The 9,346-nt window shown below is 40.4% G+C and overlaps 1 long non-coding RNA gene across 1 annotated transcript in view; it reads left to right on the top strand.

Annotated features, from left to right (window-relative positions):
* The first annotated feature begins 4,113 nt into the window (after positions 1-4,113).
* LOC135100103 (uncharacterized) overlaps positions 4,114-9,346 on the top strand; it is a 13,796-nt gene continuing 8,563 nt past the window's right edge. The window contains exons 1-2 of the long non-coding RNA XR_010268549.1: positions 4,114-4,137; positions 6,100-6,180. This is a non-coding gene — a long non-coding RNA (uncharacterized LOC135100103). The remainder of the gene's footprint in view (positions 4,138-6,099; positions 6,181-9,346) is intronic.

The following is a 9,346-nucleotide window of genomic DNA, read 5'->3' as shown; positions in this document are numbered from 1 at the left end:
TGCTTTACATAAATGACATATCTGATATATTTACACACTCCAAAACCATCTTATTTGCTGACGACATGACACTTTGCCACCCGGTCCTCACCCAGAACAATTGATTACAACAGTAAATACAGAACTACATCAGTTATACCGATGGTGCATATCCAATAGACTTACCATTAATACCCGATAAAACATACTTTATGTTGTTTTCATTAAAAAAATATCACCATCTACCTCCACTCCAGATCAATAATAATAATATCTCAAGATCCTCACACATTAAATTCAGCTTGGTGTAACCTATGACGATTCCATGACCTTTAAACTTCACATTGAAAAATCTCACCCTACGAATATCCAGACATATTGCCTTACTCCATCAGAGTAAAGACTTAATGCCTCCATACGTACTGAAGTGTATTTATTATGCTCACATCTACCCACTACTTGCCTATTGCAATCCAATATGGGTGCACCACTTATCCTACCTATCTGATACCACTTCAACTCCAACTTAAAAAAATTGTTAGAATAATCACAAATAGCACGTACTTAGAACATACACGACTCCCTGTTTAAACAAACTCAGTTGCTAAGACTAGAGGGACATAACAAAAATGGCTATATCCATTCAAATGTATAAAAAAATGTATTCTATGCAAAACGATGCCCCCATCCATAATCCATGATACACGTCACTGTGGCAGTAACTACGTCCTCCTCCCCATCGCATCTCAAAGTACCGTCAATCTACATTATACTTAGGACCTGTTTACTGGAACGATATCCCTCCTAACATTAGAAATTCACCATCTGTAGCTACCTTCAAAAACAAACTAAAACAACACATAATAAGTAACTACTAATAAATACTAATTAATGTTGACTCCCATCACCTGTACACCCAACTCCTTGTATGTGGCCATGTCTATAAATTATAACTTATTATATTTATCATTATTGTATACGCACTATGCATCATGTATTAAATTCATAATAATTATCTAAATTATTTTCATTATATATTAAATTGTTGTACTCTATTACTTGTTCCATTCTTTATGCCAATAGATCAATATCTATATGCAGACCCCAATGTATGTATTACTTTTTTATATATATATATATATATATATATATATATATATATATATATATATATATATATATATATATGTATATATATGCTATATGTATATATATATATATATATATGTATATATATATATATATATATATATATATGTATATATATATATATATATATATATATATATATATATATATATATATATATATATATATATATATATATATATATATATATATATATATATGTTACTTTTCTTTAATTTCTTTTATTCATTGTTTACATACTACAGGTGTATGATCGTTTATGCAGATGTATGTATCACTAAATTTACTCACTGCTGTACATAAGAAAATGTTCATGTTGATATCTATTTAATCTTATAAAATACCCTTAGAATCCTATGCAACATTTAAAATTATTCTGTTACAACATTTAAGTACTTACTGTGTATTGTACCTTATATATGTAAGTCCAGGTTTGTTAGCTTAGGTTTAAGTTGCATATCTATAGTTTTAGTTTTTGCACTGAAAAGCTTACGCTTTAAAAAAAGGCTGGCCATAATAAAAATTTATGGAATATAAATATACAATGTATGAAATGGCTATAAATAAATGTTCAAATGTTCAAATGTTCTCTCTCTCTCTCTCTCTCTCTCTCTCTCTCTCTCTCTCTCTCTCTCTCTCTCTCTCTCTCTCTCTCTCTCATATAAACACACACATTCTCTCTCTCTCTCTCTCTCTCTCTCTCTCTCTCTCTCTCTCTCTCTCTCTCTCTCTCTCTCTCTCTCTCTCTCTCTCTCTCTCTCTCTCTCTCTCTCTCTCTCTCTCTCTCTCATATAAACACACATTCTCTCTCTCTCTCTCTCTCTCTCTCTCTCTCTCTCTCTCTCTCTCTCTCTCTCTCTCTCTCTCTCTCTCTCTCTCTCTCTCTCTCTCTCTCTCTCTCATCTAAACTCTCATTCTCTCATATAACCACACATTCTCTCTCTCTCTCTCTCTCTCTCTCTCTCTCTCTCTCTCTCTCTCTCTCTCTCTCTTCTCTCTCTCTCTCTCTCATAAACACACATTCTCTCTCTCTCTCTCTCTCCTTATAAGCCCCACATTCTCTCTCTCTCTCTCTCTCTCTCTCTCTCTCTCTCTCTCTCTCTCTCTCATCTAAACTCTCATTCTCTCTCTCTCTCTCTCTCTCTCTCTCTCTCTCTCTCTCTCTCTCTCTCTCTCTCTCTCTCTCTCTCTCTCTCTCTCTCTCTCTCTCTCTCTCTCATTATAAACACACATTCTCTCTCTCTCTCTCTCTCTCTCTCTCTCTCTCTCTCTCTCTCTCTCTCTCTCTCTCTCTCTCTCTCTCTCTCTCTCTCTCTCTCTCTCTCTCTCTCTCTCTCTCTCTCTCATCTAAACTCTCTCTCTCTCTCTCTCTCTCTCTCTCTCTCTCTCTCTCTCTCTCTCTCTCTCTCTCTCTCTCTCTCTCTCTCTCTCTCTCTCTCTCTCTCTCTCTCTCTCTCTCTCTCTCTCTCATCTAAACTCTCTCTCTCTCTCTCTCTCTCTCTCTCTCTCTCTCTCTCTCTCTCTCTCTCTCTCTCTCTCTCTCTCTCTCTCATATAGTAAACACATTCTCTCTCTCTCTCTCTCTCTCTCTCTCTCTCTCTCTCTCTCATCTAAACTCTCTCTCTCTCTCTCTCTCTCTCTCTCTCTCTCTCTCTCTCTCTCTCTCTCTCTCTCTCTCTCTCTCTCTCTCATAAACTCTCTCTCTCTCTCTCATAAACACACATTCTCTCTCTCTCTCTCTCTCTCTCTCTCTCTCTCTCTCTCTCTCTCTCTCTCTCTGGCTGTGTGTGTGTGTGTGTGTGTGTGTGTGTGTGTGTGTGTGTGTGTGTGTGTGTGTGTGTGTGTGACACCTGACATCGTATTATATGGTTAAGAGCAGAAGTTCTTATTAATGAAGTAAGTGAATGTGTGCTTTAGTATCAGTGGCTTGTCATGCAATATACAACAAAACACAACATTACCTTTTACTAACATTTCTCATGGAAAACATTACTCACATGTATTTTTTTAGATATTGTTTTTTGGGGGGCATAAATACCACAAGAAGGAAGCCTATCATACAATTAATAGGCCTATAAAAAAAACTTATAATACTTGTCAGAGGTTTTCATTTGCTAATAGGTCTACATAACATTGAGGAAACTGTAATATACTTTGTTGTATCTGAACTCATCAATTCTTTCTTATTCTTTGTCTAATATGCAAGAAGAAAATATTACATTCCTTTAGCTCCAGCACAGGAGATAGCACTGTGTTTAGGAGGTCACAAGGGTCACCCTCACATAAAATAAAATAAAGCAGAGAGAAAGAGATAAAAAGACAGGAGCCATTATTGTCATATTATAATGCCCTCCAATACTTAGTAAATGAAGGCTGAACTATTAATTCACAGTGTCACCGGTAACACACTGAAAATCACACTCAGTTCTCACCCATATGGCTTAACAACACCCCATAATTAGATACAGTATGTTTGACTTTCTCTCTCACACACACACACACATACACACACACCCTCATAAACACACACATTCTCTCTCTCTCTCTCTCTCTCTCTCTCTCTCTCTCTCTCTCATAAACACACACATTCTCTCTCTCTCCACTGAAAATCACTCAGTTCTCACCCATATGGCTTAACAACACCCCATAATTAGACACAATATGTTTGACTTTCTCTTTCACACACACACACACACATACACACACACACATACACACACACAAGAAAGAATAATAAAGAAATTAAGAAAAAAAAACATGGCATTACAATAAAAAAAAATCTCAATAAATGGCATTTTAATGGTAATAAATACTCTTTATAAATAACTAAGCATTTTTTATAAACCATAACATCTAACTTAGAACAACAAATAAAAGAAATATTGAAATACAAACACGAACACAAGAGACTCGACTTAAGATCAAGATCAAGATTACCCTCCTACTCCGCCGCCATTACGTGACCCTAACGTCTGGCGATCTTCAAAAGCTTCCTTCTTCGCATATCAGGTACTTGGTCACATTTATTCACTAACAGGTAACGCAGCAAAGTCCTGTGGCGCCTTATAATGACGTAGATGTTATAAATTAAAGGTAGATAATGTATATATTAGCGAAAGTCCTTATTCACCCTTTGCCGCTTCCAGGAAGAGGACTTAACAGCTGGCGGTCTTGAGAAACTTCCTTGACTCACTAAAGAAAGTACTCTAACTACTATTGCTACAAAAATATGAAGTGTTGAAGTCACTGTGGGCCTTTAATCAAGGTTTTGGTGGTAGGTTATTAATGATAGTAATATGATAGCATTAGTGAGATGAGATTACATACGTCTTATCTCAAAAGATGTTTACAGCCATGTCCTGCTGGCTCGAAACTCACCCAATATTTTATGCACTGTTATTGTAAGTGTATTGTAATCTTGCTTGAGTGTATTGTAAGCTTTTCTTGGCCTGTAAAGCTTAGTGTGGGGGTGGCTGGTGGTCCTGCCATCTGCCATCACCAGCATGGGGGCTGAGTCTTCCCCCAGCCTGGATCCTTGCCACTCATGAAGGAGGAAAGTGGGCCGTGTGTAGCAGTTGATGAGATGGGTAGATGGCAGGTAGAGCAGGTGAGACAGCAGGTATAGCAGGTAGGTGGTGCCTCACAGGATCACTAAGAGGTTAAATAATTTGGAAGTGAATTTCAGTGAGAAGCTTCGTCTTAAGATAATTTGTCTTGTTTCTAAAGAGGAGAGTAAAGTGTGGAATATTTGGTTGCTTTGAAAATGTTTATCTTCAAAGTGTAGATAACTTGTAGGATAAAGTTAAGAAGCCTGTTTTTGATAAGCCTGCCGGTTTTATTATAGTTTAAGCCATTACACACTACGTTAGGTTAGGTTAGGTTACGTTAGGTTAGGTTAGGTTAGAGATTGGATAAGGTTAGGTGGGAGGTTAGGTTAGAGATTGGGGACATTGGCTTAAACTATAAATTCACCAGCCTGCCAATGGTAACACTGTACGCTACATATTGAGATGTGTGCCTTATGTTAGGGGCCGAGACATAAGCATGGGAGTCTTAAATGTTGTGCGTCTAGAGTGGGCTAGATATGCTGTGCGTGACGGGTGTTGCATGTTTAACTGCTACTGCTGCCAGGGGTCCACACGTTCGGAGAGTAATACGTAATTTTGAGTTTGACGTCGGTTGAGCTGCAAAAAGTTCGGATCTGCATATGTAAAATTTGCTGCGCCAAGTCACTGAGCCGCAACTGCTGGAAAGCCTGTTTATTTAAGACAGTTGTTGCATCCCTTTGAGGCTAAATACAGTTGTGAGGCACGCACCTGAAATGACTGCCACCTCAACCGGCCGTGAACGAGAATGCGGAGGCGTGGGTTTCCGAGGCCTTTCGCGGCAGTGTGCATTCCTGAAGATTGTACAGTAGGCTTCCGGTACAGGTCAGAGCCAGCAGCAGCAGCAGCAGCAGCAGCACTGAACTTTTTAAAAAACAACTTAAAACATTTCTATTCAGGGATTCCTATGATATGTCAGATGTGACTCTAAAAGTGACATTTGGCCAGGTTAGAACAGAGCTAAGACCATCAGACATTGAGACGTGAATCGCAGGCTGTTGCAACCCACCGTGACCCCATAGCACACCCTGGTTTAACCCTTCCCCTGACCTACCTCATTTTTATCTCTCTATATCTCTTTTTCTTCCCTTTGTGTTTTTTGTATTTTTTTTGTAAAGGCTAACGTGTCTTTCCAGGTTTGGTGAGATTTAAGCGTGAGTGACGTCAGATTAGACTCTTGTTGAGGAAACTTGATTAAAAATGTATACAGCCATTGAGATAGACCATTATTTTGCGTCTAAACCCACCATGCCACCAATTCTACTACAGAGAGAAAATGAGAGTCAAACAGGATAAGAAATACTCGTAATGATAATCTGTTATCTATATATTTTCATGGATTCTAATTCCACTTGTTTCATTACAGCCTTGGGAAACGCTTCGTCCATGCTACCAGCCATGAAAGACGTGCATGCGTGTTACTCACTGCCTTGCTATCTAATATTTTGTGAGTATTCTGTGTTTTTGTGTTTGCATCTATTATTGACCAGAGTTATAAAAAGTTGTATTGTATTAATCTTATTACATATCACCAGTATTTTATCATATTTCCTATATTTCACTCTACTTGTTAAATGTGAAACAATAAATAAATAATAAATAATCTCTCTCTCTCTCTCTCTCTCTCTCTCTCTCTCTCTCTCTCTCTCTCTCTCTCTCTCTCTCTCTCTCTCTCTCTCTCTCTCTCTCTCTCTCTCAAATACACCTAGACACACCAATACTTTTCATGCAAACACATTGGAATTTTAGCCAGATGTTAGTGGTGGTGACAAGCTGGTGTTGATTTTTGGTGTGTTGAATATTATTTTGCGTGTCTGTGGTGTTGTGTTGTCTCTAGGGGTGTGTATGGTGCTGTGTGGTGGTGCTGTGTGGATTTGTGCTCTCAATATTGTGGTGTTGAAGGAATTTTTTTTAATCATTTTGTGGTGTTGAGAGTCACTGTGGTGCTGTGTTGAGGTGCTTCTGTCAGCATCTCAACACCAAAAACAGTACAGTCTCTTGAAAAACACTTAATTCGATACAAGATTACTAACACACACACACACACACACACACACACACACACACACACACACACACACACACACACACACACACACACACACACACACAGCATCTCTTCACAGCATCACGACGGTGAATACTACTGCTACTACTACTACTACTACTACTACTACTACTACTACTACTACTACTACTACTACTACTACTACTACTACTACTACTACTACTACTACTACTATTACTACCACGTGTACACCCATGACTCACTGCGTCCTCTTCCTCTCTCTCAACACACACACACACACACACACCCACTGTTTTCTCCATTTAAAGGTTTAATTAAATTAAGCAGGTGTGTGTTGGAGGTGTGGGAGGTGTGGGAGGGAGGAGGTGGAGGGTGGGTGTGTGATAGTGGTGTGACAGGTGTGTGTGTGTGTGTGTGTGTGTGTGTGTGTCAGTGTGGCATTGGTGAGAGAGAGAGAGAGAGAGAGAGAGAGAGAGAGAGAGAGAGAGAGAGAGAGAGAGAGAGAGAGAGAGAGAGAGAGAGAGATTTCCGGACAGTCTCTCTCTCTCTCTCTCTCTCTCTCTCTCTCTCTCTCTCTCTCTCTCTCTCTCTCTCTCTCTCTCTCTCTCTCTCTCTCTCTCTCTCTCTCTCTCTCTCTCTCTCTCTCTCTCTCTCACCAATGCCACATGACACACACACACACACACACACACACACCTGTCACACAATCACATACCCCCCACCTCCCCCTCCCCACACATACTGTCACACCCCCAACACACACCTGCCATACACCTGCTTAATTAAATTATATATATGTGTTCCTTCTGAAACACATCAATACATCACTAATCAGGAGGAGGAGGAGAAGAAGAAGAAGAAGAAGAAGAAGAAGAAGTAATTATATGCTTTGAGAGAGAGAGAGAGAGAGAGAGAGAGAGAGAGAGAGAGAGAGAGAGAGAGAGAGAGAGAGAGAGAGAGAGAGAGAGAGAGAGAGAGATTTCTGGACAGTCTCTCTCTCTCTCTCTCTCTGTCTCTCTCTCTCTCTCTCTCTCTCTCTCTCTCTCTCTCTCTCTCTCTCTCTCTCTCTCTCAAAGTATATAATTTCTTCTTCTTCTTCTTCTTCTTCTTCTTCTTCTTCTTCTTCTTCTTCTTCTTCTTCTTCTTCTTCTTCTTCTTCTTCCTCCTCCTCCTCCTCCTCCTCCTCCTCCTCCTCCTCCTCCTCCTTCTCCTCCTTGCACCATATGACCTGATTGGTGATGTATTGATGTGTTTCCAGAAGAAGGAGGAAGAGGAAGAGGAGGAGGAGGAAGAAGAGGTCGTCGAAAGGATGTAAAGAAGAACCCCCACTACCTCCTCCTCCTCCTCCTCCTCCTCCTCCTCCTCCTCACTCCTCCTCCTCCTCTTTCCCTTATGTGGAGAGAGGTGTCTTAGATTTCACACACACACACACACACACACACACACACACACACACACACACACACACACACACACACACACACACACACACACACACACACACACACACACACACACACACACACACACACACACACACACACACACACACACACACACACACACACACACACACACACACACACACACACACACACACACACACACACACACACACACACATCTACCTTGGTAAGTCAACTGTGTGTGTGTGTGTGTGTGTGTGTGTGTGTGTGTGTGTGTGTGTGATGTTATTATCGATGATTAACGTGAAAGTAAGAAGGAGGAGGAGGGAGGAATACAAAGGAATACAAAGGAAAGCCAATGACAGCAGGAGGAGGAGGAGGAGGAGGAGGAGGAAGAAGAAGGAAGATAGAAGAAAATAATTGAAGGAAGGAGATGTAAGCGAAGAAGAAGAGGAGAAAAAGAGAGAATGAAGAAGAAGAAGAGAGAAGAAGAATGAAGAAGAAAGAAGAGGAGAAGAAGAAGAGGAAGAGGAAGGAGGAGGAGAAGAAGAAAGAGGAGGAGGAGGAGGAGGAGGAGGAAAAAGAAGAAGGAAATGAAGGCTAAGATGTGCGTTCGTGTGTGTGTGTGTGTGTGTGTGTGTGTGTGTGTGTGTGTGTGTGTGTGTGTGTGTGTGTGTGTGAGAGGTTAAAAAGATGAATCCACGCACACGCACACACACACACGCACGCACGCACACACGCACGCATGTGCGCACACACACACACACACACACACACACACACACACACACACACACACACACACACACACACACACACACACACACACACACACACACACACACACACACACACACACACACACGTAATTAGAAGGGTTGTCTTAATTGGCTTGTGAAAAAATATAAATAAATAAATAGATAAATTGTTAGAGATTCATATCGTATTTCTCCTCTTCTTCTTCTTCCTCCTCCTCCTCCTCCTCCTCCTCCTCCTCCTCCTCCTCCTCCTCCTCCTCCTCCTTCCTCCTCCTCCTCTTTCTCCTCCAATTATCTTCTTGTCCTTCTTCTTGTCCTTGTTAAGTACATCTAGAGAGAGAGAGAGAGAGAGAAAAGAGGAGGAGGAGGAGGAGGAGGAGGTGTCTCCATCCCTTCTTCCATTATGCAAGGGAGGGAGTG

This window comes from Scylla paramamosain, chromosome 4, assembly GCF_035594125.1.
Source record: "Scylla paramamosain isolate STU-SP2022 chromosome 4, ASM3559412v1, whole genome shotgun sequence".
In the NCBI taxonomy this organism is placed as follows: Eukaryota; Metazoa; Arthropoda; class Malacostraca; order Decapoda; family Portunidae; genus Scylla; species Scylla paramamosain.
The sequence above is the reverse complement of the archived record's forward strand: the minus strand, read 5'-3'. Positions and strand labels throughout refer to the sequence as shown.